General features: G+C 54.5%; 2 protein-coding genes and 1 pseudogene across 2 annotated transcripts in view; 2 read left to right on the forward strand and 1 right to left on the reverse strand.

Annotated features, from left to right (window-relative positions):
- Nucleotides 1-27,994, reverse strand: part of LOC143696054 (uncharacterized) — a 569,411-nt gene that overhangs the window by 498,888 nt on the left and 42,529 nt on the right. The gene's annotated exons all lie outside the window — the stretch shown is intronic.
- LOC143696064 (uncharacterized) overlaps nucleotides 1-27,994 on the forward strand; it is a 258,015-nt gene that overhangs the window by 158,194 nt on the left and 71,827 nt on the right. The gene's annotated exons all lie outside the window — the stretch shown is intronic.
- On the forward strand, nucleotides 12-27,954 carry LOC143696023 (serine/threonine-protein kinase pim-3-like; annotated as a pseudogene).

Below are 27,994 nucleotides of genomic sequence, written 5' to 3' on the forward strand. Positions count from 1 at the left end.
CAGCCCGGCTGATGCCGCGTCCCGCAAGGCGCCCCTCGGCGGGGCCGCCCCGTGCCCGCCCCTGCCCGGCCCGCCGTGGTTCCGCCTCGGCCGGGCTCTCTCCGTCCTGGCTGTGGCGCCGCTGGAGGAGCCGCTCGCTCTGGTGCTGGCGGAGCAGTGCGGGCTTTTGGCTGCGCCTGGCGCGGGCTCTGGCCCAGCCCCGGCCGAGGCCCCGGCCCCGAACGAAGCCCCTGCCGCGGTTCCGCCCGCGGCCGCCCCGCTGCCGCCCGGCTCCCGCCGCGTGGCCGACAGCGTGGCCGGCAGCTGCCCCGCTCCGAGCTCCGCCGCTCGCCAGCTCGGCCGCCGGCCCCGAGCCACCGCAGCCTGGGGCGGCTCGGCAAGCAGCAGCGCGCCGGGCGGGCGGGTGCCCCGGGCAGAAGAGCGGCAGCGCGGTGCCGCCCGCACGGGCGGAGAGGCCTCCCCTAGAGCAGCTCTAGCGGCAGGGCCCGCTGCTGGGCAGCGGCGGCTGCGGCAGCGTTTACTCCGGTCCCCGCCTCACCGATTGCGCCCCGGGAAGAGACGGGGCGGGCTCGGAGGGCGGCGGCGGGCGGCGGGCGATGAGCTCAGCCCGCCGCTGGCCTTGGCTCGCAGGCGGCCATCAAGCGAGTGTCCCGGGAGCGCATCTCGGAGTGGGCGCGGCTGGGGAGTGAGCGGGGCCAGCGGGAGGAGCCGGCGGGGCGTGCCGGGCGGGGCTGAGGCGAGGCCCGGCAGGGCGGCAGCCGGAACGCTGCGAGGGCAGCGAGCGTGGAGTGAGCGGGGGCCGCGCAGCGCCCCGGGCCGGGCCATGGCGAGCTGCGGCGGGGCCGGGCAGGGGCTGCCCAAGGCACGGCGCAGCTTCGGCCCTGCTGACGGCATCGCGGTCCCCCCGCAGCGCAAGGGCGCCCTTGTGCCCCTGGAGCTGGCGCTGCTGTGGAAGGTATCACGGCCTGGCTTCCGCGGCGTCGTGCGGCTCCTGGACTGGTTCGAGGTGCCCGAGGGCTTCGCGCTGCTCATGGAGCGTCCGCAGCGCTGTCAGCACCTCTGGTACTTCCTGCACGAGCGGCGGTTCCTGACGGAGCCCGTGGGGCGGGGGCTGTTCCGCCAGGTGCTGGAAGCCATGGGGCACTGCAGCAGCCGCGGTGTCCTGCACCGCCACATCAAGGCCGAGAACGTCCTCGTCGACCTGGCCACGGGCAAGGTGAAGCTCATCGACTTCGGCTGTGGCACGATCCTCCAGGACACGTTCTACACCCAGATGTCAGGTGAGCCCAAAGCCGGGGCCCAGCCGGGCAGTGGAGTTCCCCCCTTGGCTGGCAGAGGGGGAAGAGGGGGGGAAGGAAGGAGGCAAGGAAGGAGGGGGAATCCATCTTCAGCCAGCTGCAGCCAAGTTGCTTTGTGGCAGGGCAGGGGCTGGCTGTTGTGGAACGGGAGCTGGCTGGGAGGGAGGGAGCAGCATGGGCCTGATGAGCTGCGCCCGTGTCCCATAGGAAGGCCGGAGTACAGCCCACCGGAGTGGATCCTCTCTGGCTGCTACCATGGCCAGCCAGCCACCATCTGGTCCCTGGGCATCCTGCTCTATGAGCTGCTCTGTGGGCACCTTCCTTTCCACAGCAACGAGGACATCGTCCGGGGCCAGCTCTTCTTCCCACCCTGGGTGTCTCAAGGTGGGGATGCGCCTTCAAGGCACGAGGGGAAGAATGGGATTGGGAGGGGCAGCTGGCACATAAGCGTCCTGCTCTTGCAGCTGGTGAGGAGGTGGATCTCCTGGGCTTAGCTGGAGGAGGTGGCACCTGTGCCTCTGTGCTGGTGTCCTCCGCAAGAGAGGATCGATAGGAAGCTTTTGGCTGCAGCTCTGAGCACTCCTGGTGTGGCCTGGGCACTGTGGAATGTGGGAGAGCATGGACAGGAGCCTTGTCCCGCTGAGCTTTGTGGACAGTTGGCTGGCTGAGAAAGGTCACGTCGACATAATACCCCTGGTTAAGCAAGAAGGAGAGAAGTCTAGAAGTCAGCAGTCAGTGTCCATATAAGGCAAGGACATTATGCCCTTGATGCAACAACAGGATAGGGAAGAGGCTCTTTTGCCAAAAATATGAAGAATTGTTTCAACAGAATAACCACAAGAATGCAGAAGTAGGCGTAGTTGGCCGATAAGTAACTAACCAATAATGAGCTCTCCTTTGCAATATGTATGAGCTTTATTAACACCAATATAAATATGTGTGACTCTCAATAAAGTTCGAGACTTGCTGATCAGTCATATTGCATGCCACATTTCTCCTGCCGATCCAACACAAACCCAAACTCCAGCCCTGGGATACCCTATAAAAGCCCCACGGCCCTCTTTTTGCCCTGTCTTTCGGGGGTCAGAAATGGACTCTGGAGCTTTCTGAAACCCAGACCCGTCTCGTTTGTTCCTGGCACCGGCAGCTGCAGCCTCCCTGGACACCATGAACTCTGGAGAATGGGGGCAGCCAGTGGGGACAGGTCCTGGAGTGCAAGATAAGTCTGTGTTCTGTTTGCCATCTGTCAGTGGTGGGGCAGTTATCTTCTGTTCATTGGGCAGTTTCTCTCTTCCACAACCAATCCTCCCTCTGGGAAGGTGTGTTCCATTAATAGGCCATTAATTATTAATTATTAATCTTCTGGTAATGTGCCACTGGGTGTCACTGCATGGCTGATTAAATGACATCATCCCATTGGGAGATGCTCCGCCCAGGGGGAGGAGCCAAGCATTCCTACCTGGATAGAATCTGAGATTTGGAGCACTGTTGGCAGCCTTTTCCTCCTGGATTCCCAGAGGAGCAGCTGTCTTCCTTCTCCACGGGATTCCCAGAGGATCAGCCTTTTCCTCCTGGATTCCCAGAGGAGCAGCTGTCTTTCTTCTCCACGGGATTCCCAGAGGATCAGCCTTTTCCAACTGGATTCCCAGAGGAAGGAAGATTCCCAGGCCCATCTACAGCAGCCCTGGACCTTCAGAGGAAAACTCCACCCTTCTCCAGGATCCCTGCTCCAACAGAGCCACACCTGGCACTGCAGGAGGGCTGCAGCCACCACTGAATGGGACTGCTGCCAGCACCCTGACCCACACGGTGTCAGGCCCTGTTCTGACTCTGTCAGTGGGGTTTTTTTCATTTGTACTACTGCATTTATATTTTTAATTTTTCCTAAAAAAGAACTGTTATTCCTATTCCCATATCTTTGCCTGAAAGCTCCTTCATTTCAAAATTATAACAATTCAGAGGGAGGGGTTTACATTTTCCATTCCAGGGGAGGCTCCTGCCTTCCTTAGCAGACACCTGGCTTTTCAAACCAAGACAATAACAAAGTTACTTGAACACCACAGATAGAAAATCCATTTTAATCTCTGCAAAAAGCCAATATTATGTGTCCATAACAATAAACCTCTCGCTGAGTGATGGTAGATGTCAAAGTAACTTTGTTCTAAAGATATAGTTTTTATTTCTGTTGTTAATTAAGCTTAGTGAAATAGCTGCTTGTGTTAAACTGCCTGCTTGGATGGGATAACATCCAATGCACCCAGGATGAGGACACCTGTACAGATCTGCCAACTATCAGCACTCCCTGTCTGAAGTGAGCTACACTTTGGGAACATCTCATGTTTCATGCATGCAGTGGGTGACAAGATGATTTAAAATGCTAATGAAATAAACTAGAACGATTTTAAAATGCTAATAAAATAAACAAGAAAGGTCATTTATGTTCCTCAAAATAACAACAACAACAACAACAACAACAAGTTCTGGTTTAATGAAAGGTGGAATCTGTTGCTCTTCAGAGCAAAGATTCATAGCTGGAATAAAGAGTGTTCAGTCCAGCTGTTTCTACAATGAGGCCGTATTTCATCCCCCCTGAAAGTCCTTCATGTTTGCACAGAAAACTGTCCCTGCACAGCCCAATGAATTCCATCACTTCAGCTGGCCAAACAACCACTGTGGTCAAGTGGGGGCTGAGCAGCTTCCAGGATCCCAAGCAGCTTCAGAAGCTTCATTTTACACCTCCTCTTCTCCCAGTGAATACCCAGCACCACCATCACTGTGGACCCATAGCTATGGATCACTGGCCTGGCCAGCACAGGGCTAATGTTTGCATCAGCCAGGAGGAGCTGCTCTGCCTGCCTGTCTGTCTCAGCCTCAGCCCTGAGACCCCAAATGCCTCCATTCTGGCCCAATCCTTCCTGGTGCTGAGCATAAGAACTCGTGCAGACAAGAGCAGGGAGGGAATCTCCCCAGCCGTTTATCACCTCAGCAACAAGACCTTGGCACCAGGCTGTTATCTGTAGCAGAAAGCAGCAGCAGGAAGGAGACACCAGATCACCAGCCCCAGGCCATGGCCCTGGTGCTGTCCTTACCAGTGATCAGTGTCTGCAGCTCTCCAGGAGCTCAGGGAGCAGGGATGCTCCTCACCATCTCATCTTACCCATGCACCCAAAGCCACGGCCAGCTGTGTGCTCCTGCCCACCAGCACATGCCAAGGCACAGCGTGGGATTCTTGGGGAGGTGTCCTCTGCAGGGCCAGGAGTTGGACTTGGTGATCCTTGGGGGTCCTTTCCAACCCAGGATATTTTGTGATTCTAAGGCTTTGGCCAGCCCAGGTTTCAGCCACCTCCCTGATCCATGTGGGATTGACCCCAAACCAGATCTTGCCTCTGTCTACCCTCCAGTGCAAGGAACATGTTGCATCTACCCCAGCCCCCTGCTTGTGTCTGAGGGATCATGCTGACCTTTTCAACATATTTCTTGCAGTATTATAAAACATTATCTGACAAAAAACAAAAAAAAAAAAAACCAAAAAAAAAAAAAACCCAAAAAAATAAGAAAAAACAAACCAAAAAACCAACAAACCAACCCAAACAAAATCAATTTGGGTAATGATGGCCTTTTGTTCCAGCTTATCCTGCACCAAACTCCACAGATGGTAACTCTGAACATTTCCCAGACCTTCACAGTAGAGCTTGGAAGTGTCTCTCTGATTTATTGGTTGTTTCATGACACGTGCATTTCTCCTATATAATCCCAGTGTTTTGCTTAGAAGCCATATTATAACTGTGAATCAATCTTCTTCATTTGAACATCTAGGACAGATTCACACATCATTTCACCACTAACTAGGACAGACTCAGCCTTGCAGATCTTTCAGGTTTCAAGCCTGGCTGTGTTGTTTCAGTTCTTTGCTGCTGCTTGTGTTTTGTGAAAAAAAAAATAAAATTAAATAACCAGACTTTGGGACTTTCTGTTGTGGCTTGAAGAAGAACACAGGTTGTTTCATCACTGTTGTGAGACATGTGTTACCTGGCTCATTAATTCACAACAGTTCTTGTTTTCTCTGCCTTTTTCATGCTGATGTGATACATTTGTGAAGTCCAGGGTTGTACTGCAAGTGATAATGCTGCAGTAAAGTCTGATAAACTGAGATTCCAACAAAAAAGTGTGAAAAATGTAACCTCTAAAGTTCTGAAAGCTCACATGTGACAAAACCCATAAATCAGCCCAGAAGCAGTCATTATGGTGAGTTACTAACGTGATTATGCAGCTGCATTTGTCATCATTTCCCATTACGTAGAGAATAAACCTGTCAGGCTGATTTATGGCAGAGGGCTCCACAAGATGGGAACTGGCACCTGTGCTGTTCTGTGGAAAACGATGAGAAATGCTGTGTCTGCTCAAGTGCTGAATGGAAAAGGAAGGAGGGGAGATAACTGTTCTTTGAAGGCACTGATTCAGGGACAAAGACTTCAGAGAGGAGTCATGCTTACTCCCATGGGATGGCAGGAAGAGTATCCACCAACCTGTCCCAACAGCAGCAGCAGCATCAGAATGCGTTCTCCACAGGTGGAGGGAAGAGAGGAGAGAGGAGGTCTTTTGAGGGGACCAAAGTCAGTCACGGAGAAATCCTAGAAGCCTGGAATGGTTCAGGTCACAAGGAATCTGAAAAACCATCTTGTTCTAACCCCTGCTGTGGGCCGTGACAAACTGAACAGGTGAATGCCTGGCTACTCAGGGGATACTCAAGGTTTTGGATTCCATGCCTGTGCATCTACCGTGGAGCAGCTGGGTCTGCTGGGAGCAAATGGCATCCACCTGAGCTCAGAGCAGGCCAAAAGATGGGCAGATGTGGGACTGAGCAGGGCGAGGGACATCCCTGCACAGCAGCGCTCTGACAAGAGCAGCAGTGGCCTCCTCTCAGTGCCCTTCCCCGAGCAGCAGCCGCTGAACACCATGGTGGCTACACAGATGCTTTTGGCTCTGCAATCCCTTTGTGCTCAAAGGCCACACTGGGCATTTCAGCTGGGCTGGAAGGTCTGGCTGGGCAGGGAACGGGCAAGAGGCACTGCTGGTGTGAGCTCCATGTGCTCACTGGGGACACAAGGAAGATTCTGTTCATCCAAAGAAAAACACAAGCAGCCAGTCCCTGCTAACACAGCAGTGCGACCCTGTCCAGAGCAGCTCAAACTCTCTGCCAGAACCACCCCATTGCACCTTCTTGATCTGAAGGGGACTAGAAGTGCTTTCACTGCAGTTCTTCATTTCTGCTGTCTGACAATGGGAAGGTTTCACAGAAGTCTTGGATGGACTGGATCAGGGAAGAGTCAAGCAAGAAAAACTGAGCAACCATGACCCAACCCCACTGACAGAAGAACAAGTCCCATTAGGAAAAGCACCTCAGGTGTTTTCATAGTTGATAATATGTATCCTACTCAACATTACTGATTATAATCTTTTCCCTTTCGAGACTTATCAGTGGGGACTTCTGCCTGCTTTGTGAAGGGAGCCCCTGGGGCCCATCCCCTCCCAGAGGGGCTGCACTTGCTGCCTGCCGGGGCTTTCATTGCTGGGCCCACTGGGAGCCCCTGAGCTGGGCTGGGCACCAAGGGCGGGGCTGGCCCGGCTGTGATGCCTCTGGCCCCTGTGACACCAGGGGCAGCGTGTCACAATGGGGGCAGCTGGAAAAGGCCCCCGCAGGTAACGCTGGCCCAGCACAGCCTGGGCAAGCGGTGAGTGCGCACGTGGCGGGGCTGGGCCGGGCCAGGGCCGGGCCACAAGCGCCGCACCCGGGCCTGCATTGTCCCCCTGCACCCAGGGCCAGCCCCTGGGGCCGGCGCCTTGGCCGGGGCACGGGGCTGCTGCTGCTGGCCCACTGGCACAGGCCCTGCTGCCTGCCAGCTGCCTGGGGCCCTCTGCTTCTGCCCTCACATCCCTGCGCCTCCGGGCCTCACTTCAGCCCCCACAAGCTCCCTTGGCAGCCCCAGTGAAAGCCTTGTCTCTCTCCTCCTGCAGACCATGGCGCACAGAGCAGTCCTGGCTGGGCTTGTGCTGCTCCTCTTCCTGTTCCCACTTTCCGTGGTGGACAGATTTCACGGGGATGGGCAGCCCCGTGCAGAGGAGATGAAAGCGGCCCCCCCAGAGCCAGCTGAGCCTGGCTGGGGACCCTGGCTCCTGGCTGCCTTGCGCTACCTGCACCAGCTCTGGCAAATTGCTCAGCCGCTGCTCCTGCTTTTGGGCTGGTGGCTCAGGCGCAGAAGGGCAGCCACGAGGCAGAGAGCAGCGGCCCAGAGAGCTGAGGAAAAGGCCAGAAGGAGGAAGGTGGAAAGCGAGCGGAGAAGGCGGCTCCTTAGGAAGAGATTCAAAGACATGGAGCAAATGCGCCGGGCCACAAAAGAAATAGAAAAGCAAATGGCCAGGCTGATTGGAATGAATAGGGATACAAACAGGATGCTGAAGGTAGGCAGGGCAGGCTTTTGGAGGAGCACAGGCAGTGGCTGTGTGAAGAAAAGCTTCCTGCTGGAGATGCTCTCTGGGCTGGCCAAGGTGAGCCGCACATCTTTGTGAGCAGCCGGCGCACAGAGCTGCGCTTGCTGCCCAGCACAGCCCTGCGCCGGGGCACAGGCTCCGGGCTCCTGACACACCCTGCCCCTCTGCCCTCTCTCTCCTCACGGGATCTGTAGTAACTGCATCTATTTTAACCATTTCCCATGCAGAGGCTTTGCATCTGCTCGGAGGAAAGCACCATTTGAAGGCATCGGGCCAATGTTTGGAGATTGATTCAAGTTCTTAAATGGTTTTGAAATATTTAAAATATCTTATTTAAAAATAATTGTCTTTAGAAACGTTTTCCAAATTTTTTATTTCTATAATGTAGATTAATACTCTTGTAAGAGATCATAAATAGTTTAATAGTAAGTAGTAAATAAATAATGGCACTTTTCTTTAGATTACATATAATAATATATTATAATTAATTTATAATTAATTGTATTAATTTTATAATTCTTCAAAATTACCAAGAATTATTGCAGTTAACCAAAACTGAAGTATACTTTATTTTTATCTAAACCAGCAAATGTTGCTTGATCATCATGATCCAATAATTATTTTGTGTCTTGTTTAATATTCATATATACAGTACATAGACTGTTGCTACGAATGCCTATAATCACAATTGGTTAATTTAAATTACACTCTCTGCCCTCCTGTCTCGGGAGGGTGACTTCCCTCAGGCAGCTGCAGTCCCTGTCAAGATGCAATAAAGGCAATGCCTGAACAAACGCTGTGTCTGTGAGTGTCCATGCTGGACTCAGGTGTCAGCTGTGGGGAATTCCTGACACAGGGGCACCACAGCAGCCCTTGGCCATGCAGAGGCTCCTTTCCTCCCCTGCAGCAGCTGCTCCTTTGGTGCTGTGATCCAGCCTCTGCTCTGCGCGATGCCAAATGCAAGAAAACCACGAGTGCCAGCACTCAGACTGTCACTTAGGTCCCTGCAGAGCTCAGGAGCCACCATGGCTGTGTAGCTGTGGAACCTGCAGTGGGCCATGACAGCAGGGACAGCAGGGACAGCAGGGACAGCAGGGACAGGGGGACACAGCACAGCAATCACAGCCCGGCTGCCCTGGGACAGGCCCGGCAGGCAGACAGGACACGGGGCAGGCAGGAGTCCCCATCCTCTCTGTGCCCTCCTGAGCACAGGCACATAAGGGACAGGGGCAATGGGGACACAGCCGGCCCCTCTCCTCTGGGAATATCCCACCTGCCCAGGGGCCCTGACAGAACGCAGGGGCTGAGGCTCTGCAAGGGGAACCCAAGGCTGAGCAGGAGGACCTCCAAGTCACATCTGCCCACATTCTGCATGCAAACTGCTGCGTGGAGGAGAAAACCAGAGGGGCCTTGCCACAGCAGATCCCATCTGAGGGAAGGTGTTCTCTATTCCTGCACACGGGTGCCCCATGCAACATGGAGCACATGAATGCCCTTTGACACCAGATTCTCAGCCCTGCTCGAGCGCTCTGGCACAGCAGGAGCGGCCATTCCCTAATAACACACGGGTTTGCAACTCTTGTGCAAAGCAACACAAATTGTCTCTCTCCTCCTGCAGACCATGGTGTCCAAATCAGTCCCTGCCCTGCTGGTGCTGCTCCTCTTCCACTTCCCACGGCCCGTGGTGATCAGTTGGGATGAGGATGCAGAGCTGGGCAAAGAGGGCCTGGAGCAGGCTACCCCAGAGGCACCCGAGCCTGCCTGGGGACCCCTGCTCTGGGCAGCCATGCAGCAGGGGCCCTACTGGGCTGCTGCTGAGCTGCTCTTCCTGCCTTTCTTCCTCTGCCTCAGGCCCAGAAGGGTGGACATGAAGCAGAGAGCAGCGGCCCGGAGAGCTGAAGAAGAGGCCAGAAGGCGCAGGATGGAAATGGAGCAGAGAAGGCTTCGCTTCAAGAGGACATGCAAAGACTTGAAGGAGATGTGGAGGACCATGAAGATGATCAAGAAGAAAATGGCCAGGCTGATTTGAATGAACAGCAAGGTGAGCAGGATGCTCTCTGGGCTGGCCAAGGCGAGCCGCACATCTTTGTGAGCAGCCAGCACACAGAGCTGCGTTTGCTGCCCAGCACAGCCCTGCGCCGGGGCACAGGCTCCGGGCTCCTGACACACCCTGCCCCTCTGCCCTCTCTCTTACTTTATCCGTGTTAACTGTATCTATTTGAACCCTTTTACATACAGAAGCTTTGCATTTGCTCGAGGATGGAGGCATTTGAAGCAGGATTAGGCCGGATGGATGGATGGGGCAGGCACAGGGCCTGCAAGGCCTCCCTGGCGTTCAGCAGCCTAAGGCAGGAAATGCCGAGTCATGATGGCTGGGCCTAAGATGCCCCTCTTCCGCCTTTGGACCCCTGCTTATCTCTCTCTACGACTATAGGCCACTTTCGCCTCAACCCTTATTATTGAACAATTTCTAAAACCCCTGAATGCTGTAAAAACCTTTACTTTCAGCCAGATTGGCAGAAGAGGCTGTCCCTGAAAACCTTTGCAGAAGAGCCAAATAAAGACATCTCTGTGGAACCTCACACAGCCTTCTCCTCTCTCTCCCCGCATCTGCCCAAGGCACTTAGCAAGCCAAAGAGGTGAAACCCAAATGGGCTGATAATCACTAAAGAGCTGATATCCCCCATGAGCTGAGCTTGCTAAGGTAGCCTGCAGCTGGAAGCTGCCTGGGAGTCCAGGCAGGCTGTGCTGGACAGGACTGTGCTATCCGGAGCAGCCACAGCCGGACGGGGATACCCCGAAACGTGGCCGAGGCACGCATTAGGTGGATATTGATTTAACTTCACACTTAGTTTAGAAATAATTTAGATAGTTTATTTTTTTATCTATAAAGAATTTCATTGTATAGTATAAAAATTGTACATTTTAGTAGGAATTATATAAGAAACAACTACTAATTCTCTTAGAATGATTCTACATTCTACTTACTACATAGTAATTATCATTAATTGTAACAATTACTGCGAATTATGGCAATGAACCAGAATTGATATTTGTTGAATCTTTGTCACACTAAGTAACTTTTCACACTCTACAATGTCCAAACACCATTGTCCTTCTATTAGTTCATATATCTTTTAGAACGCTCCAGAAAAAAATTCTTAAGGTAAGGATGACTATTATTGTGATTTGTTCCTGAGGATGTTTAAAGTATATGATAGATTTTCAAAAGGACACTGCCCGCCCTCATTTCTTGTGGCATTCTGTTCCCTCTGGAGCTGCAGTCAGTGCAGAGTTCCAACAAAGGCAGTGCTTGAACAAACACTGTGTCTGTGAGTGTCCACAGTGGCCTCCAAGGCCATCCAGTTCTACCCCTGTGCCATGGGCTGGGACACCTCTGGCTGGGCCAGGTTGCTCCAAGGCCCATCCAGCCTGGACTGGAACACTCGCAGGGACGGGGCAGCCGCAGCTGCTCTGAGCACCCTGTGCCAGGGCCTCACAGCCCTCACAGCCAAGGCTTCCTTCCCCAGAGCCCAGCTCGGCCTGCCCTGTGGCAGGGGGAAGAAGCCATTGGCCCTGGCGCTGGCCCTGCAGGCCCTGGCCCACAGCCCCTCTGCAGGTCTCTGCTGGGCCTGGTGCAGGCACGGAAAGGCTGCAGGAAGGCGCCCCTGGAGAAGGCCTTGGAGAGCGCTGGGGCCAGGAGTGCCCCCGTGAGGGCAGCGAGCAGGGCCCGGCCTGTCCGTCCGTGCGCGAGGGCACAGGGCGGGCGCTGGGGCCCTGCCAGCTGGAGCGCATGAATGCGCTCGGACCTGAGATTCCTGCCCCTTGCTCAGCTGTTCCGCTACAGCATGAGTGGCCAATTTGTGCCACTCTCGTACAAAACAGCTGAAATTCTCTGTCAGAACCAGCCGTGTGCTGCTTCTTGATCTAGAGGAGCCTGGAGGTGGCCTGGCTACTGTTCCATCTCAGTGGTGTCCGATAATGGGAAGGTTTCACAGAGCTCTTGGATGGGCTGCATCTGGGAAGACTCAGGCAGGAAAACTGAGCCACCCTCACCTACTCCACAGAGACAGAGAGAAAAACCAGCGCCATCACAGAAGCAACTCTGGTGCTCTCATAGTTGATATTATGTATCCTATTCAAGATTATCAGTTATATTCTTTTCTCTTCCACAACATGTCTGGCAACTTCTGCCTGCTTTGTGGAGGGAGCCCCTGGGGCCCATCCCCTCCCAGAGGGGCTGCACTTGCTGCCTGCCGGGGCTTTCATTGCTGGGCCCACTGGGAGCCCCTGGGCTGGGCTGGGCACCAAGGGCAGGGTTGGCCCGGCTGTGATGCCTCTGGCCCCTGTGACACCAGGGGCAGCGTGTCACAATGGGGGCAGCTGGAAAAGGCCCCCGCAGGTAACGCTGGCCCAGCACAGCCTGGGCAAGCGGTGAGTGCGCACGTGGCGGGGCTGGGCCGGGCCAGGGCCGGGCCACAAGCGCCACACCCGGGCCTGCATTGTCCCCCTGCACCCAGGGCCAGCCCCTGGGGCCGGCGCCTTGGCCGGGGCACGGGGCTGCTGCTGCTGGCCCACTGGCACAGGCCCTGCTGCCTGCCAGCTGCCCGGAGCCCTCTGCTTCTGCCCTCACATCCCTGCGCCTCCGGGCCTCACTTCAGCCCCCACAAGCTCCCTTGGCAGCCCCAGTGAAAGCCTTGTCTCTCTCCTCCTGCAGACCATGGCGCAGAGAGCAGTCCTGGCTGGGCTTGTGCTGCTCCTCTTCCTGTTCCCACTTTCCGTGGTGCACAGATTTCACGGGGATGGGCAGCCCCGTGCAGAGGAGATGAAAGCGGCCCCCCCAGAGCCAGCTGAGCCTGGCTGGGGACCCTGGCTCCTGGCTGCCTTGCGCTACCTGCACCAGCTCTGGCAAATTGCTCAGCCGCTGCTCCTGCTTTTGGGCTGGTGGCTCAGGCGCAGAAGGGCAGCCACGAGGCAGAGAGCAGCGGCCCAGAGAGCTGAGGAAAAGGCCAGAAGGAGGAAGGTGGAAAGCGAGCGGAGAAGGCGGCTCCTTAGGAAGAGATTCAAAGACATGGAGCAAATGCGCCGGGCCACAAAAGAAATAGAAAAGCAAATGGCCAGGCTGATTGGAATGAATAGGGATACAAACAGGATGCTGAAGGTAGGCAGGGCAGGCTCTTGGAGGAGCACAGGCAGTGGCTGTGTGAAGAAAAGCTTCCTGCTGGAGATGCTCTCTGGGCCGGCCAAGGCGAGCCGCACATCTTTGTGAGCAGCCGGCGCACGGAGCTGCGCTTGCTGCCCAGCACAGCCCTGCGCCGGGGCACAGGCTCCGGGCTCCTGACACACCCTGCCCCTCTGCCCTCTCTCTCCTCACGGGATCTGTAGTAACTGCATCGATTTTAACCCTTTCCCATACAGAGGCTTTGCATCTGCTCGGAGGAAAGCACCATCTGAAGGCATCGGGCCCAATGTTTGGAGATTAATTCAGATTCTTCAATAGTTTTGAAATATTTAAAATGTTTTCTTTAAGAATAATTGTCTTTAGCAACATTTTCCAAACTTTTTATTACTATAATGTAGATTAATACTCTTGTAAGAGATCATAAATATTTTAATAATATGTAGTAATTAAATAATGGCACTTTTCTTTAGATTACATAGAATTTATAATTCATCAAAATTACCAAGAATTATTGCAGTTAACTAGAACTGAAGTAAACTTTATTTTTATCTAAACCAGCAAATGTTGCTTGATCATCATGATCCAATAATTATTTTGTGTCTTGTTTAATATTCATATATACAGTACATAGACTGTTGCTACGAATGCCTATAATCACAATTGGTTAATTTAAATTACACTCTCTGCCCTCCTGTCTCGGGAGGGTGACTTCCCTCAGGCAGCTGCAGTCCCTGTCAAGATGCAATAAAGGCAATGCCTGAACAAACGCTGTGTCTGTGAGTGTCCATGCTGGACTCAGGTGTCAGCTGTGGGGAATTCCTGACACAGGGGCACCACAGCAGCCCTTGACCATGCAGAGGCTCCTTTCCTCCCCTGCAGCAGCTGCTCCTTTGGTGCTGTGATCCAGCCTCTGCTCTGCGCGATGCCAAATGCAAGAAAACCACGAGTGCCAGCACTCAGACTGTCACTCGGGTCCCTGCAGAGCTCAGGAGCCACCATGGCTGTGTAGCTGTGGAACCTGCAGTGGGCCATGACAGCAGGGACAGCAGGGACAGGGGGACACAGCACAGCAATCACAGCCCGGCTGCCCTGGGACAGGCCCGGCAGGCAGACAGGACACGGGGCAGGCAGGAGTCCCCATCCTCTCTGTGCCCTCCTGAGCACAGGCACATAAGGGACAGGGGCAATGGGGACACAGCCGGCCCCTCTCCTCTGGGAATATCCCACCTGCCCAGGGGCCCTGACAGAACGCAGGGGCTGAGGCTCTGCAAGGGGAACCCAAGGGTGAGCAGGAGGACCTCCAAGTTACATCTGCCCACATTCTGCATGCAAACTGCTGCGTGGAGGAGAAAACCAGAGGGGCCTTGCCACAGCAGATCCCATCTGAGGGAAGCTGTTCTCTATTCCTGCACACGGGTGCCCCATCCAACATGGAGCACATGAATGCACTTTGACACCAGATTCTCACCCCTGCTCGAGCGCTCTGGCACAGCAGGAGCGGCCATTCCCTAATAACACACGGGTTTGCAACTCTTGTGCAAAGCAACACAAATTGTCTCTCTCCTCCTGCAGACCATGGTGTCCAAATCAGTCCCTGCCCTGCTGCTGCTGCTCCTCTTCCACTTCCCACGGCCCGTGGTGATCAGTTGGGATGAGGATGCAGAGCTGGGCAAAGAGGGCCTGGAGCAGGCTACCCCAGAGGCACCCGAGCCTGCCTGGGGACCCCTGCTCTGGGCAGCCATGCAGCAGGGGCCCTACTGGGCTGCTGCTGAGCTGCTCTTCCTGCTTTTCTTCCTCTGCCTCAGGCCCAGAAGGGCGGCCATGAAGCAGAGAGCAGAGGCCCGGAGAGCTGAAGGAGAGGCCAGAAGGCGCAGGATGGAAATGGGGCAGAGAAGGCTTCGCTTCAAGAGGACCTGCACAGACTTGAAGGAGCTGTGGAGGACCATGAAGATGATCAAGAAGAAAATGGCCAGGCTGATTTGAATGAACAGCAAGGTGAGCTGGTTCCTGCTGTGAAGCTGAACTCATTGTGTTCAAGCCAGATTTCCTCTGCACGGATGTCATTGTAGTCAGATGAGAAATTGGCCCCTTAATTTGAATGCAGTGGTGCATAGAGCTGTAGTCTAATATTTTAATGTAGCTGACCTGTGCCCTGATAGCAAGGGGTGTTTAACAAATCTGGTATTGCCAGAAGGCTTTTGTTACTCTCAGACTGTGCTCTGCACATGGAGCAGCAGAAGAATTAAGACCAAATCCTCCCTCAGGATCTGGAGGATATCACACGTGGGTAAGGAGCTTTTGTAAGGGAGAATTGACTGTTCTTCTCTTCCACCAGGTGACCCCGTGCTCCAACACGGTGATGGAGTTCTACCAGAGAATGCTGGTGCACCTGAAGGGTGTTGGCAAGGGAGGGGCAACCCTGATCATCACAGCCAGGTCCCAGCCCTTGCCTGGCTCCCCCAGGCACTGCCTTGGCCAGGCTTTGCTGGCTGCACCTGCCAAGGAGAAGTGCTGCTGGATGCCCTCATGTTGTGCCAGCTGGACATGAGAACAGCAATGCTTGGGCAGCAGCCTGTGGTGAAAAGCACCCCTGCTCACAGCCCAGCACGGGCCTGGGCCCTCTTCTAAAGGCACCAGCAATGATATCATTGATTGGCCTGGGCTTTGGTGCGTGAGGGGGAACAAATTTCCCGAGGGCCTCCTCTCCTTCTTCCTGCAAGAGGTGGAGTTGTGCTGGTGGTGAGCACCGTGCACTGGTTTGGGCCACACCAAGCAGCTGCTGAGAGTCAGGGTCTGGCTCTGTCCATGAGGGCCCATGGCAGGGGGGAAGTGGCTCCCAGCAAGAGTGGGGAGGGCAAGGTCTGACGAGGGGAAAGCAGCCCTTGGTGTGGCAGGTCAGCTCCAGATTTTCTCCTTCCCTCTGCTTCCCCTTTTGAGCTTTAATGTTGTCAGAGCTGAGCCCAAAAGTCGTTGTTGCTGCAGCAGAATTCCATGCTGCTGTGCTGCTGTGGGTGTCAGTGTGATGCCCAGAGGGATGCAGCTCCCTGGGGCTGTTCCCTGTCCCAGGCAGAGCCATGCAGGCAGTGCCTGGGCTGCCATTCTGTAAAGCAGGTGGAGCTGGGGCCAGGCAGGGCCTGGAGCTGGGCAGTGGAGGAGCCAGGGAGCTGCAGGGCCTGGCAGGGGCTGATCAGCCCCTCTGTGGGGCAGCTGCTGTCTCGTGCCCTCCAGGGCTGGGGCAAAGAGCTGAGTTCTCAGGCAGGGCAGCAGCACCATGGCAGAGAAGGGAGTCATTTGTACTGAGACACGGGGGTTGTGTGTTCCTTGAGCCTTGGGGAGCCCTGATCCTTGTTGGGAAGGCTCCCCCAGAGCTCGTGGCTCACTGGGACTGTTCCAGGAGTCCTTGCAAGCCTTCTGGGGTACAGGAGGGGCTGAGGCAGCTGTGGGGCAAAGGGCTCTGCCTGGGGCACTGGGCAGCCTCTGGGTGCTGCCTCTCAGGGTTTGGGCCTCCTTGACAAGACGTGTTGGAGTGGGCAGAGGTAGAAGGCAATTTATCCCTGTAGGGCTGTTCAATGTGCATTGGACAGTGACCAATGTGTTCTGCTCCATTGCACAATCTCTGGGGGGAAACGTTCTCCATTCTCTCAGGATCTCTGATTGCCCTGGGGTCATCTCTCTGCCCAGATGTCTCGTTCCTGAGCTCCAAGTGTCCCCCCAAGTGCTGCTGTACGATGAGTGCCACCTGAAGGTGCCCCATGAGAGGAAGATCCTCATGAGGAATCCCAGCCACCTTCCTGGCTGCTACGGGCTCATTCCCCAGGTTTGGCATCACATCCACCTCCTCCTGTCAAATATTACTGAGGAGATTATTAGGGGAAAAAAGGGTTTGGATAAGACCTTGCTGGTTTCTATTCAGCCTTAAAGATCTGCTGAGAACAGGATCCTACCCAAATGTAAACTTTAGGAGGCAGTTGAAGCTCCTGAGGAAACAGTTGATGTTCTGGTCTTCAGGGGCTTTTCTTGTGGGAGATCTGAGAGGGTTGTGAAAAGCTGCTGCATCCACAGACACCAGTGCCTGTGCTGGCAGCCTCCTTGCAGGATCCCCTGGGAGTGCTAAGCCTACAATTCTTGCATCTTGTTTGTGCCTTTTACCTTTGTCCTGGGCAGTTGTAAACGCGTGTGTAAGTTGCTGTTGCGGTGCATGTTAAGGAGTCTAAAGTTTCTCCAGAGGTGCCTCTGAAGCTGCATTTCATTCTGTCCCTGCCAGAAACGCAAGGAGGACTCTGCTGTGCTCGACCCCAGCCCCAAGCCCTGTGGGATTGTGCAGCCCCAGAGCTCAGCAGAGATCCCAGCTGTGGTGGCAGTGCAGGCCCTGGGCACTCACGGCCCCAGCGCTGTCACCGGCGTGTTCGGGGATGAGCTGGGTCCCGAGCGGGTGGCTCGGGGATCCAATACGGGGACGCGTCGCTCCGGCAGCCCCGGCAGCCCCGGAGGGCTCCGGCCCCCGCCCGGCAGAGCTGCGGCTGCTGAGACCCAAAATATCCCCAAAAAACTGGTGAGACACCCCAAAAATATCCCAAAAAATCCAGGGGAGACCCCTCAAAATCCCAAAAAATCCCAGTCAGACCCCCCTGAAAAATCTCAAACAATCTGGGTGAGATTCCCCCAAAAATGACAAAAAATCCGGGTGAGATCCTCCCCAAAAAATCCCTAAAAACCCTGAAGTCCAGGTGAGACACCTCAGCAAAAAAATCCCAAACCTACCCCAAAAAATCCAGGAGAAACCCCCAAAAATAAAATAAAAAACAGGTGAGATCCCCCCAAAAATCCCAAAAAATCCCACTCAGACCTCCCTGGATTTTTTGTGTGCAGCTGCTCCTGGCAGGGTGCACAGGGACAGGGATTCTGCCAGGGAAAACAGGCACAGGCTGCTGGGGAGAAGGACAGGAGGGATGGGAGGCACAAACAGCTCCTGCTGGTGCAGGTGTCCCTCCCTCCCACTGCAGGTCCCTGTTCATGGTTATCTTATTTTCCAGAGATGAGCTTTACTCTCCTAAAGTCAAACCCCACCCACCAAAGGGGAAGAGAAGCAGTTTGGGTTCCTTGGCATCTCAATGGAGGCATTCCAAGGTCAGAAATGTGGAGGAGCCAGTCGCAGCCCTGAAAGAAGTGCAGGATTTTCCCCACTCTTCAGGAGCAGAGGCGGATTTTCTTGTCCATGCCGTGCTTGTGTTCCTCCCCAGCCTGCCAGCACCAAGTCCTGCTCATGCTGAGCTCCCTTTTTGCTGCCCTGCTGGGCTGTGCCCTGACAGTGGGCTGGGCAGCAGGGCCAGTGGCTGGACATGGGCTGAGGGGGAGGGAGAAACAGGAGAGTTTTCCTTGGAGAAGCTGACTCAGATCCTACAGGCCTGTGCTGAGTGTGGGATTTTGTGCCTTGTTTCCTTCCCAGTGTAAGATGAGGCTTTTCCCTGCATCATCCTGGTCAGATCTCCAGCTTCCCTCCCAGAGCCAGCTGGGATGATCCTGATCTCCATGGAGCCTCTTCCCAAGGCAGCCAGACTCCCTGTTTGCAGGGCTCTGCTTTCCCCCAGAGCTGCTGCTGCCCTGCTGGCCCTGGAGCTGTCTGACAAAGGGAGACTTTGCAAAGTGGCTGTCTCTGCCTCCCAGCACAGAAAATGGCTTGTTTTCCAGGTGCCAGCACCAACTCCTGAGCACCCTCACCTGCCACGAGGCTCGGAGGGGTTCAGGTGCTCCCTGGACGTGGCGCACGCTCCCCTGGGAGCGGAGAAGGCAGGAGGGAATCTGTCTCCCTGCCCATTGTCAGCGTGGCCAGCAGGGCTGGAGCTGCCAGTGCCGCTGGGGGCCCTCAGCACTGGCCACAGAGGGGCCTCCCATCCCTGCAGGCCCATCACAAAGGGCTGCTGGAGCAGCTGCTTGTTGGAGAGGCCGGGCAGGACACGTTGCAGGGCTGCCCAAGGACGCTGGGCAGCACCTGTGCAGGGCACTGCTCCCCCTGGAACTCCTCAGGTGCTCCACAGGAAATTTTGGCAGGAGCTTTTGCTGCAGCACCTTGAGAAAGCAGCATTTAAATCAGAGAGAGAGGGCAAGAGCCTCAGGAGTCAGATGAGCTGGGCTGGACTCCTTCCCTCAGCTCCAGGAGCTCTCACTCTGAGTCTCCTCCTTTTCTAAAAGCAGGAAGCTTTTAAACTTTTTAAAGGCAAGTTGTGCATCAGAGAGAATTTCTACTGCCAGGAGACATCCCAGCTCCCTTTCCTGTCATGTACTAATTAATGCATTGGCCCGTGAGTGTGGGAGAAGATTTTGCCCATGGTCCCTGCCCTGGTCAGTGGCATGGATGCAGGATGAGGTGAGGGTGATTCTGGCAGTGTTTGGGGAATAGGCCCCTCTGGCTACAGCTGCCCTTTGCTCCAAGATGCTCTTCTGCATCCATTTCCATGCTCAGCACCTCAATCTCTCCTGTCTTCCCCCCAGGCTTTCAGTATCCTGCCCCTGCCAGGTGTGCTGCAGCCAGGAGAGAGCCAGCAGGTCTCCTCCACCTTCTCTGGCCACCTCAGCAGCACCTGCAGTGTCCCGGAGCTGTGCCACGTGGAGGGAGGCCCCAGCTACGAGGGGCTGGTGCCCGGGGAGGCCTCACGTGTCAGCTCCTCCCCGAGCCCCCCGAGATCAACTGTGGCTCCCAGGCCCCTCTCAGGGACAGGTGAGTCAGCCTTCCATGGGCTCCTGCTCTGCCATGGGTTATTGTCCCTGCAGGGCTCCCCTGCTCCAAGGACTCTGAGCTCAGAGGTGCTGCACAGCAAAGGCAGCAGCAACACAGACATGGCCACTCTGAGCTCCCTGGCTGCCAAGAGAGGAAGAACCTTCTCCTGTTGAGACACAACATCTTCTTCTCTATCTGAGTGCTGAGCCCTCCTGGCTCAGCTGCTGCCTGCAGGGAGCTGGGCTCTGGGCTTGCCTTGGCACTGCCTCTAGAGGGGTCTGGAAGTCCATGGTGTTGAGTGGCATCTTCTCCATCATCTCCCTTCTTCACCAAAGCACTGGGATTGTGCTATGGGCAGGCGTGGGGCACAGAGCAAACCTTGCTTTGGGCCCTGCTCCTGCCCCAGATGAAGCCCTTGCACTGCTGATCTGCCAGGGCTCTCCTTATGCTGGGACAGCAGCCAGAAAAGCTCCTGTCCTTTAGGCTCCCCTGCAGCTGCAGCCATGGGCAAGCACAGGAGAAGCTCAGCTCCAGCAAGGCAGCCCAGCCCAGGACACACAGGCCCAGGCTGGAGCTGGGAGTGGAGGTGCTCCAAGCCAGCCTGTGCATCAGGACTTCTTCAGGCCAGGCTGGAGTTGGTTTCATGGGGAGGAGAGGGACGAGGCTGCTTCCAATGGTTTCCGTGGCAGCCAGCACTGGTTTGCTTGGTCCCAGCTGGGCTCCAGCAGGAAATCTGCCTGACAAGAGCCTGCCTTGCAGGAGAGGAGTTCCTGCAGCCTCTGCTTTCTGACTGACAGCATTGTTCTCGTGAAGGAGCAGGCTATGGGTCGTTAAAGCCCAAGATCACGGGCAGAGACTCTCTAACTAATTAGAGTTAGACAGTGCTGTGTTTATTAACACCGGTGGGCAGCACCAGAGCCGTCCCTAAAAGGCGCGACCGCGCTGCCCAAGGTTCTTTGCCCTCTCTTTATTGCCCAAGATCTTACATACAATACATCTGCACAAGCCCAGCACCTCCCATCCCTGCTCTGTATTCAAATGAGCTCATTGGTCCTTCACACCTGTGCAATTCTTCCCTTGAATTGGGTCCGTGGTCTCAAATTGGGTCCGTGGTCTTAAGGGATGAAGTCAGGAATGTCTTCATCAGGTCTCTGTGACCCTCTGGCACCATCCAAGGTCCCCTGCTTAGTGACTGATTGACATCAAGCCCAGGTGCTAAACCATTGTTCTCCTGGTTTCAAGATATTCTTATAACAGTTCACTGACTCCACTTCCTTCTAAAAGGAGCTCCTAATGGTAAACAATAGAACAATCAGCTCCGGCTTAAGCATCTCACAATCATTAACCTATGGTCTGCCTGTCTAACTTACATCCTGATCAATGGGAATTGCTTCTAAGCCTCAGCTGAAATCTGAACTCTTGAAAATCATGCTTCAGCCATGCCCAGGGGGAAGGGGGCTGAATGAGCTGAGTAAGAACTGTAGGGGAGATGAGCAGCTGTCAGCAATCTGTGCTCTGCTCTAAACTGGGAAGCCAAGAGACAAAGGGCGTTTTCAGGCAGCAGCACAGAGAGCTGCTGGATCAGCCTTGGGCAGGGCCTGGAGGGGTCTGGCTGTGCCTTCAGAGGGAGCTGGCACAGTCAAGAGCCTCTGATGGCAAAGCTGAGGTTTGGCTGGGCCTGGAGGTCCCCTTCCACCAATGCCCTCCCTTGGGATGTTCCCAAGCCCTGTGGCTTGAGGAGAATTCACGGGAATGGCCTCAGGGTCAAGGAATGAAGTGCAGGGCCAGCCAGGACTGGGGAGCCCAAGTTTCTGGTGGGGACTCTCAGCCATGGCTTCTGTTTTGTCTGCACAAGGGAGCTGAAGCAGCCGGCTCAAAAGCTTGAGGAGGAGGCAAAAGCCTTAGAGGAGGGAGAGAGGGGGAAGGAGGAAGAGAGGCAGAAGAAGGAAAAGAAGGCTGTCTCTGTGGGGAAGCAACCCCCAAAACCAGAGAAGGGGAAAAGCAAACAACCACAGAAGAAGGAAGCCAAGGCCCCAGAGAAGAAGGAAAAGAAAGACCCAGAGAAGAAAGAAACCAAGGCCCCAGAGAAGAAGGAAACCAAAGCACCAGAGAGGAAAGAAACCAAAATCCCAGAGAAGAAGAAAACCAAAGCCTCAAAGAAGCAGGAACCCAAAGCCCCAAAGAAGGGGGGAACTCAAATCCCGGAGGACACAGCTGAGCTGGAGAAGAACTCTTTACTCTTTATTCACACAACTCATTTTACACAGTTTGACAGACCTCGTGTGCAACTTTAGTTAGTTCATAGATTTCTTGCAGGTTATTCTAATATTGGTTAATAAAATAGATTTTACTTGTGCATCAAATCTCTCTGTTGTATTGTTTACCTGTTCTCTTCACTGATTCTCACGGACAAATCCCTTGTTGTTGCAGGTGCATTTGTTTTTCACCCTCAGAACAGATTGTTCACAAAGTCTCATTCTCACAAGAGCTTCCCATGGGAACTTGTAACTGCTTAGCTGCACTCAGGAGAGATGGCAGGCCAGCTGTTAATGTGGCAGAACAAGGCCTGATTTCATAAGGCCTTTCTGTTATCATTATCCCACCTGCCTGTGACATCTCCCCCTTCTCGTTCATTTAAAAAAGGCTCCTATGTTCTGATGCTGAAACAGCTCACTCTTGTCAGGGCATTATCTCATCAAGGTTATCACTGGTTATCTGTTAGATATGGGATAAGATGGATAAAAGACCACTTACAATCCACAAAACTTACCAAATTCCATCAAGTCATCGACACAGGGTTTTGCAGCATGAGAAGACAAAAGAATAATGTCCAATGTCTCTTGGGGAAATGGAAAGGAATGACCATTGTTTCCAACGAGTTGAGAAGTGTGAGAAAGTCTTTGAGCTGGAAATGTTGATCTTTGACACCACTGAATGTCCCCTGGCAGCTGGAACAGGGAATAACTGGAGAAGGTTCGTAGGAGCTCTGTACCATGAGGATGCCAGGAGGCTTTGCTGGCAAATTGCCTCTGTCAATGCCCAGACACAGCCGTGTCTGGCCAGGCCTCCTCCTGCTCCTGCTCTGGCCACAAAGGCTGCAAGGGGATGAGGTTATTTCTCTCTGCACTGGGCCTCATTTCTTCACAGCTGATCAGTATCTGATGGAATGAACAGGTGACTGCTTTGAGATGCTGATGATGAAACACAGGCACATCTTCTGAAGGGAATGAATCAATCAGGCTGCACTGTGGTACACTCCATTGGGATTTAGATGGGATGATCTTGTTTTCAAATTCCTCATGTAAATATTGCATTATTCAAAATGATTCCTTGTCCAAATGTCTCATGTTCATATTGCATTATTTGAACGTTCTTAAGGTGCTCATTCCTCTTCTTTTTTGTTTTTTAAGAATGAGATGCATGTCTTTTGTTATGAGTATGAAGCAACATCACAGTAAAATAATACATGCAGTGGACAAGAAACTTACAGCAATTGGGAATAATTTGGATACAACAATCAGGAACATTTCAAATAGCAGACAAAGCTAACAACGTAGGTGGAATGAGGTAAATAGCAATCTCTGCAATAATGTACCATCATCCCAGAGTCTGCAAACAGCTGACAAACCTCGATTCAGGGGGTACTTGGATCATTTTTTCCAGATAATAATTCCCAAGCTGCCTTTAAAAAGAGTTCAACTGTCATGTCTAGAGGGTCAGATGGCCAAGTCAGAGCAACTCAAATCTGGTTTTGATGCAGAAAACATCTGGGTCTGTTGGCAAATTCCCGTCCAGGCAGAGCCAAGGCCTGGCCGCCACCCAAGCTCTAAGTGGGAGAGAATTCCCTGAACGTCATTGAAAACAAGGCTCTTGAGAACAGCACTGAGGAGTAAAGGTCTGGGGGTGACAGACTAATGAACCATGCAAGAGCTGTCTCCTCCAAAATTCCCTCAGCACAGAGATGCTTTAAACCCAGCAAACTGTGGGAGTGGTTCTGTAATAATCATTGGGGCTGCATCTGATTGCTGAGAGTAGATGTCACAATGCCATCAGTTTAGAGGAGGCTTCCCACCAAGCTGAGATATCATTTCTTGGAACTGTGAAAAAGACTTAAAAATGACGAGACAGCCCTGGGTCAAAGCATGGAGGATTTTGGTGGGATTTTGGGCAGATGGTTTGGTGTGTATCCAGAGTGACTTTGGGCAGATTTGGGGCCTGCTTGGGGCAGGTTTGGGGCAGATTTGTTGCTGCTGTTGGGGTTTTTCTCCCGTTTCCCCAGCTGTGGGCAGAGCCCCGAAGCACATCCTGTTCCTGCCCCGCTCCCTGAGGAGCCCAAGGAGCTGCTGCTCCCCATGCTCTGCACCCAGGGAGATCTGGGGCAATCCCGGCATCCCGGGCATCCCGGGCATTCCGGGCCCTTTGGGCATTGGGGGATTCTGGGGCTTGGGGGGCGAGAGGGGTGAGGGGGGCTTGGGGCTGGATTGTCTGGGGAAAGGATCGGGATTTTGGGGGGATGTCTGCATTTTTGGGAAAGACCAGGGTTTGGGGGGGAGGAAATTCTGGATATTTTAGGGAGGAAATTTCTTGAATTTTGGTGGAAATTTCTGGATTTTTTAGGGAGGAATTTTCTGAAATTTTTTTTTTTCAGATTTTTCTGGATTTTTCTGGATCCCCCCCCCCCCCCCCCCCCCCGGTCTTCTGGATTTCTGGGAATGTTTCTGGAGTTTTTGGGAATGTTTCTGCATGGAGAATGGGGTTGGTTTTGTATAGTTCGGGGAGGAATGTTTCTGGATTTTCTGGGGAAAGTTCCTCATTTTTTGGGAATGTTCCAGAATTTTTGGAGGAACATTTCTGGATTTCTTAGGGAATATTTCTGGATTTTTGGGGGAAAAGTTTCAGGCGTTCTTTTGAGAACATTTATGGATTTTTTGGGGAACATTTCTCCATTTGGGGGGGAACATTTCTGGATTTTTGGGGGGGATATTCCCAGGTTTCTGGGGAACATTCCCAGGTTTCTGGGGAACATTCCTGGGTTCCTGGGGAACATTCCCGGGTTTCTGGGGAACACTCCCGGGTGTCTGGGGAACATTCCCGGGTGTCTGGGGCTCTCCTGGCCCCGTTCCCAGCCCAGGTTCCCGGGGTTCAGGAGCTGCCCTGGTGCCCGGGCCCCGCGACATCGCCTGGGTGCAGTTGGAGCCCGAGGTGCAGGCGGGCGCCACCCGCGAGGCCCTGCAGGGCTTCAGCATCACCCAGAGCAGCGCCAGGAAGATCTCCTGCGCCAAAAAGGGACCCAGTTTCCCACCCAAATCCCCTCTCTCCATCCCAAATCCTTCTTTGTGCATTCCAAATCCTTCTTCTTTCACCCCAAATCCCCTTTCCCAGCCCCCAGGGATTTTGGGGCTCCAGAGGGGTTATTGGGGTTTTTCCCAGCATTGTACCCAGGGTCTCTCTGCAGACATTGCACCTGGAGCTGCCCCAAATAATCCCCAAATAACCCCAAATTTTGAGATTGGGGGTGGGGGGCGGCTGATACTAAAATTCGGGGTTTGGGGATGTTTGACCCCAAACTTTGGGAATTGGGGGGTTGATCCTAAAATTTGGGGGTTGGGTGGGGTTGATGCTAAAATTTGGGGTTTAGGGGATTTTGACACCTCAGGGTTTGGGGATGTTTGACCCCAAACTTTGGGAACTGGGGATGTTTGACACCCCTGGGTTTGGGATTTGGGGGTTTTTGTTCCCAGGATTTGGGGTTTGGGAGTTTTTTTCCCGAGAATTTGGGGATCAGGGGGTTTGACCCCCAAACTTTGGGATCAGGGTGGTTGGACACCCTAGATGTTTCAAACCCCAGGATTTTGGGTCAGGGGGTTTTGACCCCAAAGTTCGGGAATTGGGGGGATCGACCCCAGGGTTTGGGGGAATTTAACCCCAAAGTTGGGGGGATCAGGGGGATTTGACACCCCAGACTTGGGGTCGGGGGGCCATTGACCCCAAAGTTTGGGGATTGGGGGCTTTGACCCCAAACTTTGGGGATGAGGAGGGTTGGACACCCCCAGATGTTTCAAACCCCAGGAGTTGGGGATTGGGGCTTTAGACCCCAAACTTTGGGGGTTGGGGGTGTTTGACACCTCAGGATTTGGGATTTGGGGGTGTTTGACCCCAGACTTTGGGAACAGGGGGTATTGGACACCCCAAATGTTTCAAACCCCAGCATTTGGGGTCAGGGGGATTTAACCCCAACATTTGCAAATTGCAGAGTGTTTGACACCCCAGGATCTGGGATTTGGGGGGTTTAAGGCCTAAAATTTGGGGTTCGGGCTGGGGGTGGGGGGGGAGGTTGAGATCGCAGAGTTTGGGTCTGGGGGTGTTTGGCCCCCCCCCGTGTTTGAACCCCCAGGATTTGGGGTCCGGGGGAGTTGACCCCAGGATTTGGGGTGTTTGACCCCAATGTTTGACCTCACCTCGGGTTTGGGGTCGGGGTTGAGATCAGGGACATTCCCTGGAGCCAGCGGCGGGATCGGGACCGGGAACAGGATCGGGAAGCGGAACAGGAACGGGGAGGGTCCCTGAGCCAATGCCGGACCCCAGCCCCAGGGAGAGGCCCCGCCGCAGTCCCGGAATGGCCCCATCCCCACAATCCCGGAGCCCTCCCCAGGCCCAGCCCCTCCCCGGCCGCTGAACGGAGCCTCCCTCAATCCCAGCCCGCCCCGATCCGGGCCGGAGCCATCCCCAGAGCCTCCCCCATTCCCGGCCCGGACCCTTCCATCCCTTTTTGGGGCGGCTCCTGCCGCTCCCCGCCCATTTCTGGGGGTTCCAAAGGGCCCCGCGGACCCTCCCCATTTTGGGGGTGTTGGGGTGGCCCCAGGGCCGCCCCGAGGGCCGAGGGGGGATCGAAAGCCCCAAACCCGAGGGGCTCCTGGGGGTGCCCAGTTCCTCCCGTCCCCAGCCCGAAACAGATCCTGGCCAATCAGAGCGCGGAGCGCTGATGACGATCCCGTTGCCGGGCAGACACTCGGCGCACTGGCCCCGCCCGGCGATTTCCAGCGAATCAGCGCCCGGCTCGGCTGTGACTCATCGGGTGCCGGGCAGAACCCAGCGCCTCTCACAGCGCTGGCCAATCAGAGACTGCGCGGGGCCATTCCCAGCCAATCAGAGCGTTTGTCGCTGATGGCTCTCAGTGTCCAGGAGCGGAATTTGGGGCGGGGGCGGTGACCCCGGCGATGGGGATGGGGCGTGCGGGGGCAGCTGGGGCCGCACTGGTGGCACTGGGGGCGCTGGGAGCCCCCCCGGCCGCGGGGGGAGCGGGGAGCGCGGGGAGAAGGGGGGCGGGGGTCCCCAAATTGAACCAAAGGGGGGTCGGGACCCCCAAAGGGAGCAGGAGGGGCCTGGAACCCCCAAAACCAAGCACGGGGGAGGGGATTGGGGACTGGGGGAACGATGGGGATGGGGCGGGAGAGCGGGGGGAAGAGGGGGATGGGACCCCCAAATTGAGGTGGGAGGGAGCTGTGGACTGGGGGAAAAGCCCATCAGATCCCATTAAAACCCCATAAAAATCCCATTAAATTCTATAAAAATCCTACTAAATTCCTATTAAAATCCATTAAAATCGCATCCATCCCATAAAATGATCCCAAACCCACACAGAATTGGCCCTGAATTACCCCCCACACACACAGCCCTAAAAACCAAAAAATGTGAAAAGTTACCCGAAATTATCCCAAATTTACCCTGAATAACCCCCCAAAAAACCCCAAATAACCCCAAAGGCACACAAAGAACCCAAATCCCCCAAATGACTCCAAATGCCCCAAATGATCCCAATCCCATAAATGACCCCAAATCCCATAAATGACCCCAAATCCCATAAATGGGACTGGGAGAGGGGAGGAGAGGGCAGGGAAAGGGGGAGTGGGGCAAACTGGGCGAGGAAATCAAACTCTGCAGTCAGACAGAGCAGGGATTTGTGTATCCAGCGCTGGGAGCGAGGGGGATCTCTCTGGCAAAAACCCACTCGGTCTCCTTTGGCCTTCAGCTCCATTTTAAAAGTCACAATTACAACACTTCATTAGCATACTCACATTTGCATAAAGCTGTGTCCCGGTTTTACAGCCGTGTGTGGCTTCAGCGCCTGCGTCCGTTCCTCCTGTGGCGGCCCTCAGTCTTCTGGTGCTCTTTTGATGAAGGCTTCTGTCGTCTTCCTCACGCTGGAACTTTTTACCTGGACCATCAGCCCATGCCTGGTGCTCCTTGTTCTTCAGTCTAACCTGGTCTGAGCTGATTTTGCCCTTTGCAAGCTCTGTTCAAACTTGCTCT

Source organism: Agelaius phoeniceus, chromosome 28, assembly GCF_051311805.1.
Source record: "Agelaius phoeniceus isolate bAgePho1 chromosome 28, bAgePho1.hap1, whole genome shotgun sequence".
Taxonomy (NCBI): Eukaryota; Metazoa; Chordata; class Aves; order Passeriformes; family Icteridae; genus Agelaius; species Agelaius phoeniceus.